The sequence below is a fragment of the Aegilops tauschii genome, chromosome 6 (assembly GCF_002575655.3).
Source record: "Aegilops tauschii subsp. strangulata cultivar AL8/78 chromosome 6, Aet v6.0, whole genome shotgun sequence".
Classification (NCBI taxonomy): domain Eukaryota; kingdom Viridiplantae; phylum Streptophyta; class Magnoliopsida; order Poales; family Poaceae; genus Aegilops; species Aegilops tauschii.
In genome coordinates, this window is record NC_053040.3 from 488,504,569 (window position 1) to 488,522,749 (window position 18,181).

The following is an 18,181-nucleotide window of genomic DNA, read 5'->3' on the forward strand; positions in this document are numbered from 1 at the left end:
ATAAATTTTGAAAAGTTCTGAAATTTTGAACAAAATGATAAAGAAAATAAAACAAAAACGAAAAAAAGAATATAGAAACAGAAATGGAAAAAAAGAATAGAAATAGAAAAGGAAAAGAAATACGAAAAATAAAAAACAAAAAGGAACCAGAAAACCAGTCCAAAAAACGGTTCAGGAACCTGCTAGAAGATTCCCAAAACCATTAGAAACCTGGGCTGGAATCTTCCAGAAAGTTTAGCTATATAGATGGGCCCAGTAGTTCGGTTAGTATCGTCGCTGTGTGCGTTACCTCGACATTTCGACGCAGAGAGCGTCGTATAGGAAATTCCGTTCCCCCGGCGGGCCTGCCTACTACAACAGAAAGGCTAACAGCCCAGCCTACTTTTCCATAGGCCCATAAGCGTTAGCAAATAAGCTAAATGGTTCAGAATCCTCCATTTCGCATTCCTTTTTTTTAAGGGCCTCGCATTCCTAGTCGTATTGTGTTGCGTTTCACTCTGTTCCCTCGTGAAAGACAAACAGTCAAAGATAATAAAACTGCATTGTTTGATCACCCACAATAAGAAGGTACTAGTTGTCTTTTCGTTCTTGAGGAAAGGCATTGTTTGATGCAAACCCTTTATATTGCGTACTGCAAAGTAATAGGTCGATGCTCGCCTACAAGAATGTCTTGTGTGTGTCAGCCCAGCCCTCTCCCTCCTAACCCTTTTCTAATTTCTGTTAGGTTGAGCGTGTATTGCCTACATGAACTGCCATACGCATGTAATATTTTTTCTTTTTTTTATCCTTTCATATACTTTTCTATCATTCATATTTTCCGTTTTATTTAATTTTATTGTGTTGTCGTTTTTCTTAATTTTATATTGTTTTAATCAATTATATGGGGTAAAATACATCACTATGTTTATGAGAAACTTGAGTAATTTTTTTAACATGTTAATAACTGTTTAAAAAGATGAACATCTACTAGAGATAGGTAAACAATTATCTAAATAAACAATTATATTTTATAAAACCAATTTCTCGGAAACTACTTTAAAAATCATTTCACTTTTGTCGTAGAAAACATAGAAACACCCCACATGAAATTGAAAATAATACACGAAATTTTATTTATTTTACCTATTAATGAACCTTTTTCATATGCGTGAACATATTTCTTGCAACATCTGATCACTTTTTTCGCACCTAAGATTTTCTTAAAGTTATATGAACTTTTGTATTTACAGGATTTTTGAAGTTACATCAACATTTTTTATATGCATTAATATTTTCTCGTAACATGGGAATAGTTTTGACATATTTTTTAGCCGAAGATTTTTACATGATTGGCATTTCTACTCTGCTCGTTTAATGACTATGTGTTGTATTGCGAGACCAAACAAGATCTCGCCTGAAGCGCCTGCATAAATGGGCTAGCCCAGCGCGCGCGAGGACCACAGGCTTTAAGTACTCATTTGTTTTTCTTCCGCTGTCGCTTCACAATTTTTTTGTACATATTTTCCTTCTTTAATTATGTTTACATTTTTATAAAAGTATAAATATATTTCAAAAAATAAATTACATAACTTTTTGGAAAAAATGTTAATCATGCAATTAAAAATGTTACACATGTATAGCAAAATGTTTCTGATATATATGAAAAATATACAACGTGCATGGAGAAAAGTAGAGATGAACACATATATACAAGGAATGTTATAATGTATTTAAAAATGATAAATGTGTACAAAGAATGATCCCTATGTACATAAAAAATATGCATGCGGTATGAAAAAAGTAGACACTAAATATATATACTTAAAAATCATCTATTTAAAAACGTTAAACATCCTTCATAAAGTTTCCAGATGTATACGCAAAATGTACAATATGTTTGAAAATATTACGATATTAAAACATATGTTTGAAATAAATGTTAACCATGCATTTGGAAAATGTTAAACCTATGTAAAAAAATATACGTATACCAAAAATATGTAATGTGTATGAAAAAAATCATCAAATATATTTTTAAAAATGTTAACAATGTATAAAAAAAATTACGTGATGTACACGAAGAATGTACAGAGTGTCTGAAAAAATAGATATCAAAACATATGTTTGAAAAAAGAATTAATCATGTATGTGAATAATATGGAACATATATGTTTTTTTCTTATATGTATACCAAAAATATATAATTTGTATGAAAAAGAAGATAGGCATCATTATATATACATTTGAAATAATTTTGCTCGTGTATTTCATTTTTTTAAATGTATTCAAAAATGTACCCGTTGTATACGAAAAATGTATACTTGTGTTCAACGAAACTAGAAGAAAAGAAAGAAAGGAAAAAGTTAAACCGATGAAGAAGAAAAGAAACCAAAGAAATACGCGAAATTAACAAAGAAAACAAGAAAATATTAAGAAAAGAATGAGAATAAGAATTTAAAAGGAAACAAATGAAACTAAAAATGAAAAAAAATAAACAACCAAAGAAAACCCAAAAAAATGATTCAAAACTGTAGTAGATCGTGATTTATTACTTGGCCAGCCCAGAACTATAGCGACGTGAAGAGTTAGTGGGTGAGGGGAGTGTGCATCTCGCAATAAGGGAGACATAGCTCCCATGTTTATTCGGGTGTGATTACGTCACAGCAAGACGGTATTTCCGCTTACCTCATGTGTATTAGTGCTTTGATCATGTATATAGAAGATATTAATCGAGCATTTGAGAAAAATGTCGAACAAGTATTTGAAAAGTACTCCCTCCGCTCCTAAATATTTGTATTTTTGGAGATTCCAAATAGAGCATCACATACGGATGTATATACACATATTTTAGAGTGTAGATTCACTCATTTTGTTCCATATGTAGTCACTTGTTGAAATCTCTAGAAAGGAAAATATTTAGAATCGGAGGGAGTATTAACCAAGCATTGGGAAATTGTTAAATTCGTATATAAAAATGATGACCATGCATTAAGAAATTAAAGAAAATAATGAATTGTTTTGATCATTGTATATAAAAATATTAATCAAGCATTAGAAAAATTGTTAAAGAAGATTTGCAAAATGTTAATCAAGCATTTGGAAAATGTTAAATCTGTATAAAAAATGTTGACCATCCATTCAGACTAATGTTAATCTTTCATTTTAAAAAATGTTGATAAAACATATGAAAAATATTAAATGTACATACAAAAATGTTGACTATGTGTACAAAACTTTTAAACTTGCATTTGAATTTTTTAATGAATCATTTGAAAAAAATTAATGTATGTATAATAAAAATGTTGGCCATGTGTTAAAAATATATTAATATTGTATTTTAAAAATGTTAATCAAGCATTTAAAAATATTTTTAAAATGTGTATATTTTTTGACTATGTATTAAAAAATGTGAAATTTGTATTGAAAAATATTAAACTTGTATTTGAAAAATGTTGTTGACATATAAAAAAATGTAGAATGAAAAACCAAATGAAACAATGAAAACAGAAAAAGAAACAAATAAACTAAAAATCATACCAAAGTAACAAATAAAAAAGAATGAAAAGATGGAGAAGAAAAAAGAAAGAAGCAAAAGAAAACGAAAAAAAAGTCCAAAGAAAACTGAATAAAATAGAAGAAAATGTAGAGAGAAAAAGAGAAGAAAAAAACAGGAAACCAGTGTAAAAACCGGCTCCTTTCCTTCTAGTAGGTTGCACCTGACTTACTTAACACAAACTCAATGTTGGCTTAGTGACTAGCAGCGTTATGAATCAACCAGGAGATCCAGGTTCGATCGCCGCGCGCTGCCTTTTATACTCTATTTCTCGCAAATACATGTGCCAATGGGCCTGACGCTTCAGCGAGAGAGCCTTCGGTCTCGCTGAATGCGAGATATAGCGCTCGCGCCGTCTTGCAATAGGCGAGATACAACATTTGCGCCATTGATTACCTCTTAATCCGCCTGTCCATCTCTAACGTGCTCGGCTAGAAGGATGGGACTAGTGATCCTTATCTGAAAAAACGGTGTGACGAATGAAGGATGCTGTCACAGATAAAATCACATTTGTGGCGCAGCATAGAGAAAAGACATGCCTTTCAATGTGTGAATCAATCACACGTAGCAGTAGGCTACTAGCCTAGAGAGAGGGCCCTGACAAAGGAAACACAATCGTTGATGGGTTTGTGAGCCAGAGCAGAGAACCCATCAGTCCAACCTTTTTTTTTCAAAATAGTTGAAGCAAGGTTAGGAAGAGGTCAGCCACAGACCGGTGAGAGGCGCAGCACCACTCGGCTCGGCACAACATATGGCATCCACCACCCAAAGGCATACAGATACTCTGCTCTTCTGTCTATCTGAAGCTGACGACGCAGCGAGGAGCTAAAAACAGTGCAACCTTCTACTCCACCGCACACACTAGCTAGTAACCAGAGACCGCCGGACTTATCCGTTCTCACCCCCTTTCCAAATTGATTATGCACAAAGGTATACTATAGATAGATAGATAGATAGATAGATAGATAGATAGATAGAGGCGTCGAATAGGCAGGGGAAAGGTGGTCTTCCATAAAAGAGGTGGTGGTGATGCTCACGGGGCCGGCCGGTATGTGCTGAGGCCACGACCGCAGCGGAGCGGTGGGGGCTTTTCGGGGGTGCACAAGAAGCGCGCACACACACCCTGTGTAGATCAGCACTCACAGGGGCCAGGGCCAACCAGGGCAGCTTCAAAGGTTGCTGCTCTGGCTGAGAGTGAAGTGCAGGGGAGGGGAGGGGATGGATTGATTGGTTGCACCGTCGCGCTCGGGTCACTCACTCACTCGCAGGACCTCTCCTGAAAAGCTCCCTGCCTTTCCTCCGGTCCACAGGCTGCATGCTGCTGCTAGCTAGCAAGATCACACACTCACACTCCTCTTCCCAAGCATCCACTGCTGCTGCCTGTTGCTGTCCCTTCCCTATCTTCTACCCTCCCCGTCCCAAAATAAGTGTCTTCACTTTGTTGTATTATAAGGTTGAGACACTTATTTTGAAACGGAGGGAGTACTTCACGCTTACTGCTGCTACTAGCAGGAGTGCCGCTTACCACAACTACTACGCCGACGACAACGTCAACTACTGCTCATGCATGGCAGGGAGAGAGCGGGAGGCCGATCCACTTCACTCCAGTTCACTGTGCCTGTACAGTGACAGCATTCAGCGGTAACTAGAGAGAGCTACTCACACTAGAGGCAGCTGACGGCGTGCGGTCGTCCGGCGCCGGCCGTGTGCGTTTGGTGGCCACCAAAGTACTCAGTGATGAGGAACACAAGGTTACCTGTGGATATATTTGAGCTGATCTGGTCGGATACTACCAGGAACGTCAAGGTCGGGTTGTAATCTCAGCACGCAGCTACAAGTGGATAACGCTGGAAATATATAAAGCAGGTCGCACACACTACGCTAGATTACTGCTGCTGCTGTCTGTTGCTCGTTTTTTTATTTTGACCGAATGTTCTATTGGCTCGGTGAGGCCGTGATTTGCTTGGTTGGGGCCTGGGCTGGTGTGGGATGCGATGCGAGCTTCGACCTGCCGGCTGGCCCAGCTATATGCAAATTTTGTGATGGGCCAGGTAAGAAAACGAGTGAAGAATAATATGACTGGCCTAGATAGTTTGATTACACGTTCAAAAAAATATTATAATTAATAGAAAACCTATTCCGGAACAAAATAAAATCATATATTCCCCTTTTCACAAAAATCATCTACTCCAAAAAATGTTCACCTAATTCTAGTAGCGCTCTTGAACTAAAAAATATTCCTAATTTTTATTCACAAAAAAATATTCCTATTTTTAAATAAAGTCCTTCAGAAGGTGTCAGCAGGTGCACAGAGCCCGAACCGGCATGTTCGCCCGCTGGGTCGAGTGTTCGCCCACTTTTTCTCTTCGCCTTTAGAGAAAATCAGTGTCCGCCTCAGCAAGAAAAAAATACCTCGGATTAAAAAAATCACCAAATTATTTAAATATTTCTTTTTTGAAAATATTTACGAAATAAAAAATGAACTTAGAAATGATCGTTAACACTATAGAAAACCGTCAGTAATCTTGATAGGGTGGTACGTGTGGCTGGAAGTACAAGAAAGAATCAAACACAAAGCATTTACCCGTACACACAAGATCCCGATAGGGATCACACACGAAGCCTTTGATGAGGTCATCTCCTACCAGCCCATCTGTGGGCGTTTGGCCTCGATAGTTTGATTACACGTTGAGAAAAAATATAGTTAATACTAGAGCAATGCCCATGCGTTGCAATGGGATATAAATATTATATTATGTTAGCTTGTGATTTAGCTGTCAATATTAATGTGATTGTGTAAATAAGTGTTCATCCAATTCTGCCAGTGAATTGCCTTATATTTTGATTAGAAGTTTGATAAGTAAATTAAAGTGGAATTGATTCAAAAGGTAAGTAAATTAAGGTGATTGATTATTATATAGGTTGGACGAAGGGATGGTGGGAAGAATGAAATGGGAACCTTACATTTTTTTAAGTAGTATAGAGATAAATATTATTATGGAATAAAATAACATTTTACAAAATAAAATCATATACTCCAAAAAAAATCTCCAAATTATAATAGTGTTCTCCTAATTTTAAAATATCTCTTTGAATTTTTCAAAATTATCTCAGATTAAAAGAAACCCTGAATTATACAAATGTTTTGATTTTTTATTTTATTTTTGAAAAATGAGAAATAAAAAATCTATGAACTTAAAAAAGATCATTTACACTACATAAAGTCGCCAGTAGTCTTGATAGGGTGGTTCGCGTGGCTAGACGTACCAGAAAAAATCAAACACGAAGCATTCACCCGCACACACAAGATCACGATAGGGATCACACATGCAGCGTTACCCTATAAAGCTGATGGTGCAGCAAGCAACTAAAACGGCGAATAACCTCTACTGCGCACACTAGTGAGCAGGCCGGACTTATCCATTCCTGTAGATTTGCAATGGCCGATAGTGAGTGAGAGGCGCGCTAACGTACGGTTGAGATGAAACCAAGGATGCTCTTGCATGCTCATGAGTGTAACATCTCTTTTTTTCTTCTCCAAGAATGATTATGTATGATTATAATACAGTTGTCAATTAATTAAGTAAAAGAAAAGTTGTTCATAAAAGGGGTGGTGGTGCTGTGCTGGTAACGGGGCCTGCCGGTATGAGATGAGGCCACTAGTGAGGTGCACAAGAAGCACACAAACACACAAAATTCCTGTGTACTCCCTCCGTTCGGAATTACTCGTCCAAGAAATGAATGTATTTAGATGTATTTTAGTTGTAGATACATCCATTTTTGTGACAAGTAGATCAGAAGTACCGAGCATAGCATATATAGCAGCTTAAAAAGTTGGTCTGAGGGTGATGTGCAGGAGAGGGATTTGATTGGTTGCAGTGTCGCGCTCTCATGTAACCGATTGAGCATGGCACCACTCACACACTCGCTCACAGGACTCGATCCCAGCCTCTCCTGAAAAGCCCCCTGCCTTTCCTCCGGTCCACAAGCTGCATGCTGCATGTCTCCAACTGCTGGTTGGCTTGCTGTGCCGCCTGTTGCTGTCCCTTCCCTATCCTCTAGGTCACACTTACTGCCGCCGCCGCGCTACAAAGACGAGGCGAAGGAGGACGACGTACTTTGGCACTTGCCAAGCTCCCTCCCTAGTGGTCGACGGCGACGACGACCAGAGAGCCATTTCACTTCAGTGTGTTTGTACAGTGACACCATTCGTCATCAGTAACTCGCCATTCACCAGTGGCACCTGAGACCTGACTGACCGCGCGGGTGTGGTCACCTGGCGCCGACCGTGTGTATTTCGTAGCCACCAAATGGCGATGAGGGACACAATGCTCTGTGGATATTAATTTGAGCTCATCTGGTCCTGCTGCCTGCGACGTCGAGCTCTGGCTATATATAATATCTCAGTGTGCGTAGCTACGAGCGGATAACGCCGGCCGGGAAGGAAAGGAGGTCGTAGCAGCTAGCTAGGTCGGCAGTTGGGTGTGACACACTACGCTACTCCTTCACAACGCCCTCCCTTTCCTTCAGACAAAACCAACTAGCGGTGCACAATTCTTCAGGTTCAGCTCTATTAATCGTTCAAGAGCTGTTAATTAAGATGACCTCATCAACTATCAAGTAGCTAGAACTAGTGGTGTGTACGTGTGGCACACTTGCAGTACGAACTTAGAGCATCTACAGCAGCGAGTAGCAAATACGGCCCCTCAAAGGACGCGTCCGTGGACCGTGACCGTGTTTCAAAAAATTGTTCTTGAAATTGAAAAAGTTTTTATAAAATAAATAAATATTTCAAATAACTTTACAAAAGTTTTTCATATGATGCAAAAAAAATACATGACATTTAAAAAAATCAGATGTTTCAAAAATATGTTTGTGACATTTAAAGATATATATTTATATAATGTAAAAAAATGTGTGCATAATAAAATAAGATTTTTTATACCATTTAAAAATTTGTAGATTTGTATTTTAATTTTTTAAACATTAATATGAAAAATATTCATCACATATTTTAAAATGTTCAACATGTATCAGGAAAATGTTACGTATTTACATGAAAAATCTACAACATGGGTTGAAAAAAGTAGATATGTATTTTAAGACAAGAAAAAAGTAAAATGGGAAAATAAACAAATAGAAAGGAAAAACCAGAAGAAGGAACAAAACCACATAGAAACAAAAGGAAAAAAACAAACAAGCAAAATGTTCTAGAACCGGTCCATAGAACATCCCTTAAAACACTTTGATGGGCTGGCCTGCGTTCTGCGTCAAGGTTTTTTTTTAAGAGAACGTCGGCCTTTATTAATCAAGCAAACATATTACAGAGAGTCTCCCGGATGCAATCCAGAGCAGAGTTATAAACACAAAGGCTCAAAGAGCTCAAACTAGACCTAGCAAGAACATGAGCTAAGACAACACGGTGCCGACGAACATGCATGAAGGACACAGACGACAGAGCTTCACAAATCCCCTTGATGTCAGAGATAATTGATCCCACCATGGAACGGTCTCGGGCTGAACATTGCAGCCTTTGGATCACCGAAAGACAGTCAGACTGGAAGATCACATGCTGGAAGCCCTCCCGGCGAGCCAGCAGAGCTGCCCGTCGCAGGGCCAGCGCTTCGGCCAGCTCTGGAGAAGAGACGCCAGGAAGAGGTTCAGATGCCGCTGCCACACACTGGCCAGAGTAGTCCTGCACCACAACTCCAACTGACGACGAGCCCCGCACCAAGTCCACCGCCGCATCAGAAGAAAGAAGAAGAGTGCCTTGCGGGGGAGGAGACCAGCCAGAAGTAGAAACAACCGGTGGCGCTCGCGGAGCCGCCCGCCCAGGCTTGAAAAGGTGTGGAAAGATCATCTCCGAGTAGGCCTGCACCTTAGCTGCTGTGCGTTTCGGCTCAGGAGCAACCGGCTCGTTACGGGCACAGTTCCTTGCTTCCCAGATATGCCACAACGCCACCATAATGATGGAGATGTCACGGTCGGAGTCCCGCGCGAGCACGTCGAAAAGCCACTGTTTAGGAGAGCTGAAAGAAGACCGGTACAGTCTGATCCCATAGGCAGCCTTGATAACATCCCAAACAGCCTAAGCGTGGACACAGAAGAGAAGAGCATGCTCAATGCTCTCCGGACGCCCACAGAAAAAACAGTCCGTCCTCGTCGGTATCTGACGACGCAGCATTTGAGCACCCGAAGGTAAACAGTCATGAGCTAACTTCCACAGCACAATCTTCATTTTATTTGGAGCTTGCACCTTCCATAACTTCTTCCACAATCTGTCCTCAAGTGCCCAGTTCGAGGGCTGACCCCCGCCATTAGCATTGCGATCAGACAGGAAACGGCAAGTCCTGGCCATGTTATAGGCCGACCAGACAGTATACTCTCCAAACTTGGTGAAAGGCCACCTAGCAAAGTCCGGACCACCCTCCCAGTTGATGTGAACTTTGAGAATATCATTAGCAACCTCATGAGGGAAGAAAGCTCTCACCGTATCCTCATTCCAGCATTCGTTTTCCTCATCAAACAAGCAATGAACCGTAGCTGAAGCTGGGATTGGGGTCAAAGGCTGCAGCAAGGCCGGAGGGGTGGAAGGAATCCAATGATCAGACAGAATATGTGTGCTCCGGCCATCACCAAGGCCCCATTGCACCCCCTGCTTCAGAAGATCTCGGCCATGAAGAATGGCCCGCCAAGTGGCCGATGCCGCGCGGGGAGCCGAAGCATTCCAAGAGTCAGTGAAAGGAAAATACCTTCCCTTTAGGACCTGTGCATAGAGTGATCCGGGCTCAGTCAGGAGGCGCCAGCCCTGCTTACCAAGCATTGCCTGGTTAAAGAGCGCCAAATCCCTGAAACCCATGCCACCGAGAGCTTTTGGAGTGGAAAGCCAGTCCCACGAGCGCCAGTGCATCTTCTTCTTGCCATCCTCGCGACCCCACCATTGATCAGCCACAATTTGCCTGAATTTTTCACAAATTGCTACCGGTAGGCGGAAACAGCTCGAAATAAAGGTGGGGATTGCTTGAGTTTTAGATTTCAGCAATGTCTCAGTCCCTGCTCTGGACAAAGGCCGGTCTGCCCAACCAAAAATATTCTGCCATGCTTTATCAACCAAGAACTTGAACATATTCGTGGGGGAGTAGCCCACCTCCGTAGGCATACAAGGGCTGAACATATATCTATCTATCTGAAGCTGACGGCGCAGCGAGCAACTGAAAACAGCACAATAATCCTGTGCTGCAACTGCACACACTAGCAAGTAACCAGAGGCCGTCGGACTTATCCCTTATCTCTCACTCACTTTCCAAATTGATTATGCACATACTGTAGATGACAGATAGATACCGGCGTCGAATGGGCAGGGGAAAGGCGTCCGTAAAAGGGGTGGTGCCGCTGCTCACGGGGCGGGGATGAGATGAGATGACATGAGACGAGGCCACAGGTGAAGTGAAGGGCTGGCCTTTTGAGTGCACAAGAAGCGCGCGCACACTCTCGCGAGCTAGAGGAGCAGCTGAAAAGGTTTCTCTGGCTGAGAGCGCAGTGCATGCAGGGTATATTGATTGGTTGCAGCGTCGCGGTCCCCTCGCTCGCAGGACCTCTCCTGAAAAGCTCCCTACCTTTCCACCCATCCACTCACTACACACTCACAGGACTCAATCCCAGCCTCTCCTGAAAAGAAAAGGCTCCATGCCTTTCCTCCTATCCACAAGCCGCGTGCATGCCGCTGCTAGCTACTCCCTCCGTCCCATAATATAAAAGCGTTTTTTACACTAATATAGCCCTCCGTCCCATAATATAAAAGCGTTTTTTACACTAATGTAGTATAAAAAATGCTTTTATATTATGGAACAGAGGAAGTAGATCACACTCCTCTTCACGGCAGCCACTGCCGTGCCGCCTGTTGCTGTCCGTTCCCTATCCTCTACTTCACACTTACTGCTGCCGCTACTACTAGGAGTGCCGCTTACTACTACTGCTGCTATTACTACAACGACGACGGATGACGACGACATACTTTGGCACCAGTGGTGGCAGGGAGAGAGTGAGAGAGCCACTTCACTTCACTGTTGCCTCTACAGCGACACCAATCACCGGTAACTAGCTAAGCTACTCGTCAGTGGAGCTGACCGCGTGTGGTCGTCAGACGCCGGCCGTGTGCGTTTTGCGGCCACCAAATAGTGATGAGGAGGAGGAACACAATGCTCTGTGGATATTTATCTGAGCTCATCTGGTCCTGCCTGCGACGTCGAGGTCCGGCTATAATTTTTCAGTGTGTAGCTACTACGAGCGGATAACACCGGGAAGGAACGGAGGTCGTCGCTGCTAGCTAGGTCAGCTAGCAGTTGGGTCTGACACACTACGCTACTACTCCGTAGTAGATTACTATACCACTAGTAGTAGTAGCCAGTGCGTCCCTTGACAACGAACGCCCTCCCTTTTCTTCAGACAGAGCCAACCAGAGGTGCACAATTCTTCAGATTGAGCTCTACTAATCGTTGAAGAGGTCGATCTGTGAGCTGTTAATTACAAGTTCAGATGGCCTCATCAACTATCAAGTACACTACTAGTGGTGTGTACGTGTGGTACACTTACTCACAGTGGCATATTCGTAGATACGAGCCGGATCTGCATATGATAGGCGTGCGGTTATAAAGATTGACATTGCAGCTACCGAAATTGCCAATTTTGGAAGCATGGTTTAGGTCGGGGCTGAAAGCATGCCAAGAGGACGATGTCCCCACTCCACTGCCCGTTACCAATCATACAAGCAACAAGATGATCAGTTGAGTGAGCTCTGGCAAAAGGAGTTGGTGAATGACCAACTTGCAGACAAGTACACCATCCTCTACTTCGGCCGGTCACCAAACTAGTTAAGAGTCTTGCTAGTTAGGCATCTGCATATATTATTAATTAACCTTGTGAAACTCTACTGAGTTCATCTCATGTCAATGTAGTTTTGGGTTAATTAGGCAGGGCAGTGTTGTGAGCAAAACATCGATGGTTATCCGAAAAGGTGAATATATCGTGTGGTCTGCTTAGCCAAATCCCAGACCAACTTTTCTGAAAAGGGGAAAGCGAGAAAGAAAAAGAAAGGCCAAGGATTGTTATCTTCATCTGGGCTATCCTAGATATTATTTGGCGGTTCATTTCAGGTCGTAATCCGCGGTCCCGCGGAGGAAGGGGAGAGATCGATCTAGTTTCTTTCCGTGGAATCTGTTTTCCTCCTGTGTTGTTGGATAAGACTAGAGTGGCACTGAGCAGAGACTAGGCAGTGGAGTGGTACTGGACTACTGGCCATGAGCAACCAAAACGTATGGCTTTTATTTATTTATTTAAGAAATACATAATTATCTGTCAATTATTGACATTTCTAAAATATTTATGTGTGTCGCTTAATTCGGAATTACTAGAGCATTTTTTTTTCAAGAAAGAGGATTACCCCGGCCTCTGCATCAATTGATGCACAGAGCCGAAATTACTAGAGCATACATATGATTCTGTTTGTTCTCTTTTTCCTCTGTCAAACATGTAGATGGTCAAGTACATTTTGAGGATGGAAACTTAAGATTCCTGGAACTGGGGTTATCTATCCTATTCTTATCCCCTTTATTATCTCAAGTTAATAAATACTATATACAATCTGCTAGACTGGAGAAGCATTTGAAAGAAGCAAGTCTGTGCCACCACTTGCCAAGATGTTTCTTGAAGCAGTCAGTCACAGAGAGCATTGGAATATCTCACATGTGTCATGTCGCTGCAACATGCACTCAACCATGCATGAAGCATAGCTTGAGGGCGGGAACAAGGGGTGATTCTGGCCACATGCATGCATGGACATGGTGCCCCTGGAATATTAACAAGCCACCAATCAGTAGCTGGATGGATGGATGGAGGAGTGGTTGCCCATGAGCAAAGCCAACAACATCTCAACAACAATAACAACACTTGCCGCACCCCTAAGCTGAAGGTGAAGGTGAGTGGCATGCGGCAACAGACTTGACGACCGGAGGGAGAGTTGGAGAGGCCATATATCGACTAGCTCTCTCAAAACCTTCACTCCACGCCACTAATCTGAAATTTCTTGACCAATAATACTCCTCCATCAGCAAGCAAGCTCTCACCAAGTCTGCTTCCATGATTAATCAATTTTTTTAAGAAAAAAATCCCAAGCTTGTTCCAACTTGTCAAATCCCAGCTACTACCCTGCACAGGTGTTGATTAATCAGTTGCTGCCTTGTTAATACCCATCATGACTAATTACTGGACACATAAACAAAGAAATAAGCACGTATTTTTTGAGATCATCTTGTCATGCCACCCTCTGAGATCTCTTTCATGAGTGTGACGTGAGGAGTGGTGGCCCAGCCAGCAGCCACTTGTTGATTAATCTATGGTGGCGGCGATTATCATCAGTGACCTCCTCCTCCTCCTTCCCCTCCAAGTGATGACAGTGCTGGCTACTGTCGAGTGTCCCACTACTACTTCACTCGTCATCCATCCGCTCAGGCTCAGCTCGGTCCATCCTGCACCGCTGGTGTGTGTGCATGGTGGGTGTCCATGAACAGCACCACATGTTTGCCGCTTCCGTCTCCGTCTCCATCTCACCCCTAATATATATTCCCAACCACTATATATGCACTATATTTTTCCTCTCTCCACTGGCAGATTTCATGCAGTTTCTGTTCCCTCTCTCTCACATGGGTACGTACGTGTCCACGTCGTGATGGGTGGATGGTTACACGAACCCAACATTCTCATATTTTCGCACCGCTTAACTGGCTCATGACTTGTTGATCAACTGACTAAACGTAGGTGTTTCTCTTTCTATCTCTAGTTTGATCAAACAGAAGTAAAACACGCACCAATTAATCAGTAGCTGTGATGAAATTGTCAAAACATGGTAATCGGAAAATTGCCGATTTCAGCTCTGGTCTAGTGCGGCTATTTGGCAACTTGAGGCCATTTCAACAGTTTTGTTAGATGGGCATTTTGGACCATTAATTTGGCCAAACTAGTTTACATAGGGGGTGTTTTTTAGGAGAAGTTGTCCTTTTTAGTTTGAAGGTATCTCCTTTCCTTTGGGTTCTGCCTTTTGAGAGTTGAGTACTTGGTTGACCATTTATTTGTCTTGAAAATGAAGAACATTTCTCTTGTGATTTTGCCTTTATTTGTCGAATGAACAATTCTGATTCTAACGTAAGCAGAAACTTTTTGTGTTCATTATTTTCTCAGGACAATAGTAATGTAGGTCTGGATAGCTTGTGCAAGACCAAGTTGTGTGGCAAGCTGAAATGTGGCAACAAAATATGTCGTCTGTTGTGTTGCACAAGTGCAAGATGGGAGAACAAAACAAGGAGGCAAATGAAAGCTTCATGCTCTTTTGGTAAAGCTGAAAATTATCAGAAAATACACCACACCAGGAGGCATCAGGTACAGTTTCCTGTCGGTGCCAATCTGCATGCTCTTCTGGTAAAGTTTGATGTTAGTCTTTCTTTTAGGTCCAAAAAGGGCCATAAATTGAGTCTCAAGAACCAAATTAAAGGAACTGAGAACAATACTATGTGTTTGATGGCAGCACTAGAAGTATTCCGGCAATTGAAACAAGCCTTCATTACAATCAAATTCCAGGTTAATCACAAAGTTGGCTACAACTAATAATTACTCCAAACAGTAACATAGGCATATATTAAGCTTTACTGGATAGTCAAATTCGCTCTCAAGAATCACACCATGCCCTGCATTGTACCTCTTCGTATTGAGAAGAACCTCATCCTTCAATCCTTGGGGGGGGGGGGGGGGGGGGGGGGGGATACGGAATGACGCCATCATCTTTCCTTTCTGCCCAAACAAAGACAAATTATTACATTGGAAATATAAGTAAAACTAAAACAAGCAACGCATCATTATCACATTGTACCTCTATCTTATTAAATCCAATGGCGTCAATGAAATCTTTCATGTCTTTGAACTGGTCTGGCGTAGTCTCACGAAGCAGAATGATGTAATCAACTCTTTTCTTTCCAATGCACTGCACATGCATAGCAGGTTAACTCATATTGATGGGTAACAATCTAAAATGTATTTTGTGAAATACTAGTTAAAAAAAAGAACAAGAAAGATGACACGTAGAGGACACGTGAGGCCCAACTTGGTCTCGGCCCGATAGAAAACCTTTTTTTTGGCAGATCCATTCACGAGCGCCCACGAAACGAGAGCTGGGAAACCTCCTCGAGTAGTCAACGCCACAAATAGGGTTTCCCAGCTCCTTGACTACCTCTTAACACTAGCTTGAGTGGGTAAAAATGGCTTTTTAGGTAAGAATCATAATAAGAATAGACCTTTATGCCTAGCAGTTGCTCCCTGTTAGCATTCAGTAGGAAAGACAAGAACTGCTTATCAACGGGAATCTTGATATACAAACATTCTTCAGATAACACAATAAGAACTGCTTATCAACGGGAATCTTGATAAGAACTGCTAAAATAAGAATGTGTAGTAAACGAAAAAAGGCAACACAAAGAAATGTTGTTACGACAAGTATTATCAGAAAACGACATTCATCTCATATACAAACATTCTTCAGATAATCGATTTGACATTAATGCAATATGCATCATGGTGTGTGGACTACCTTTTCTTTCACCTCCAGAGCTTCTGCAACAGTATTCATCATTGGGAATGAATCAGCATCATCACTTCCGACCAAAACAGTGTTTGGAGGTTAATATTTGCAGACAAAAAATGTATAGCAGAAAGAACATTGGTTAAACCAAAATAGCATTCTTCAAACACATAAGAACCAACAAGACACTATAATATAGAACTCTCGAGTAGAAAATTGTGTCTACTTAAGAATGCATTTAGATGAATGGTATAGTACTTTCCACTAACTGCTGAAAGTGCGTTATATCGACTAAAGGGGGGTGAATAGGTGATTTTTATAAATTCTTCACTGAGGAATTTGTGGGTGAGGAAATTCCTTAGCGAAGAACTACTTGCAGCGGAATAAGTACTCAAAAGTATGCATAGCAGAGCACAAGCATAGACATCATGATGAAATGAAAACCAGCACAGAGTACAGAAAGCGTAAACACAGGATAACACAGGATGAAGACAAACAGACTGAGGAAATTGAACCGAGGAAATTGAGAAAGTCTTCAGTCAAACTCTTCAAACACAGATATGAACAATTGCACAACACAGGAATGAGGAAATGAAAGAGTTGAGGAAATAGAACCAGTTGGCTTGGTGAAGACAATGATTTGGTAGACCAGTTCCAACTGCTGTCTCAGTTGTACATCTGATTGGAGCGGCTAGGTATTTAAACCTGAGGACACCCAGTCCCGGACACACAGTCCTCACCGTATTCTCCTTGAACTAAGGTCACACAGACCTCGTCCAATCACTCGTGGTAAGTCTTCAGGTGACTTCCGAACCTTCACAAACTTGGTCACTCGGCGATCCACAATTTCCTCTTGGATGCTCTAGACCATGACGCCTAACCGTCTGGAAGAAGCACAGTCTTCAAAGGTAACAAACGTCGGATCCACGCAGGATCAATCTCTTCAGTGATGCTCAATCACTTTGGGTTTGTAGGTGTTTGGGTTTGGGGTTTTTCCTCACTTGATGATTTTCGCTCAAAGTCCTCGGAGGATGGGACGCTCTCAAATGACAAGTGTCAGCTTCTCTCGGAGCAGCCAACCAGCTAGTGGTTGTAGGGGGCGGCTATTTATAGCCTAGGGAGCAGCCCGCATGATAAGACATAAATGCCCTTCAATGATATGACCGTTAGGTGGGTAGATATTTTGGGACAGCTGGCGCATAGCACAGCAACGGTCGGAAATTTGAGGTTCAAATTCCTCAGGGCTATCATGTTCCTCACTGTATAGGCAATCCGCACTGGCGAATTCCTAACTCCTCAGTCAGAACAAATTCCTTAGAGACCAGAAGAACTTCGTCTCTGTCACTGAAGAATATGACTGGACTGTATGAGATTTTCAGTGGCTTCACTCGAAGGGATTGGTAGGTGTAGGATTTTGAGTTGAGCATCACATGGAAATTTTTCCTTAGTATTTCCTCGACCCCCTTTAACAGTACGGTGTTTCCTATGACTCAAGAAAGAGAAAATGAAACTACGAAAACAAAAGTCTTCACGCTTCATGTTCCTCAAAAGAATACCAAGTCTTCAAGGTCACACCAATTTCTTCACTTTCAAAGTCTTCAGAAAGTCTTCAGAAATCCAAAGTCTTCAGTCAAAGAACTTCATTTTTAGGGGTCGACTTTCTCTGTAATTATCAAACTCCTCATAGACTTATAGATCTGTGTACACTCACAAACGCATTAGTCCCTTAACCTATAAGTCTTCAATACACCAAAATCACTAAGGGGCACTAGATGCACTTACAATCTCCCCCTTTTTGGTGATTGATGACAATATAGGTTAAGTTTTCAACGGGGATAAACATATGAAGTGTAAATACTGATATTGAGGAATTTGATTGCAAGATATAGAAGAACTCCCCCTGAAGCTGTGCATAGTGAGGAATTTGCTTTTGAAGCAATGCACACTTGAAGAGTTGAATCATGGAGATCTCCCCCTATATCTTGTAATTCATACACGCATTTGACATAATATATGAAGAATTTGAA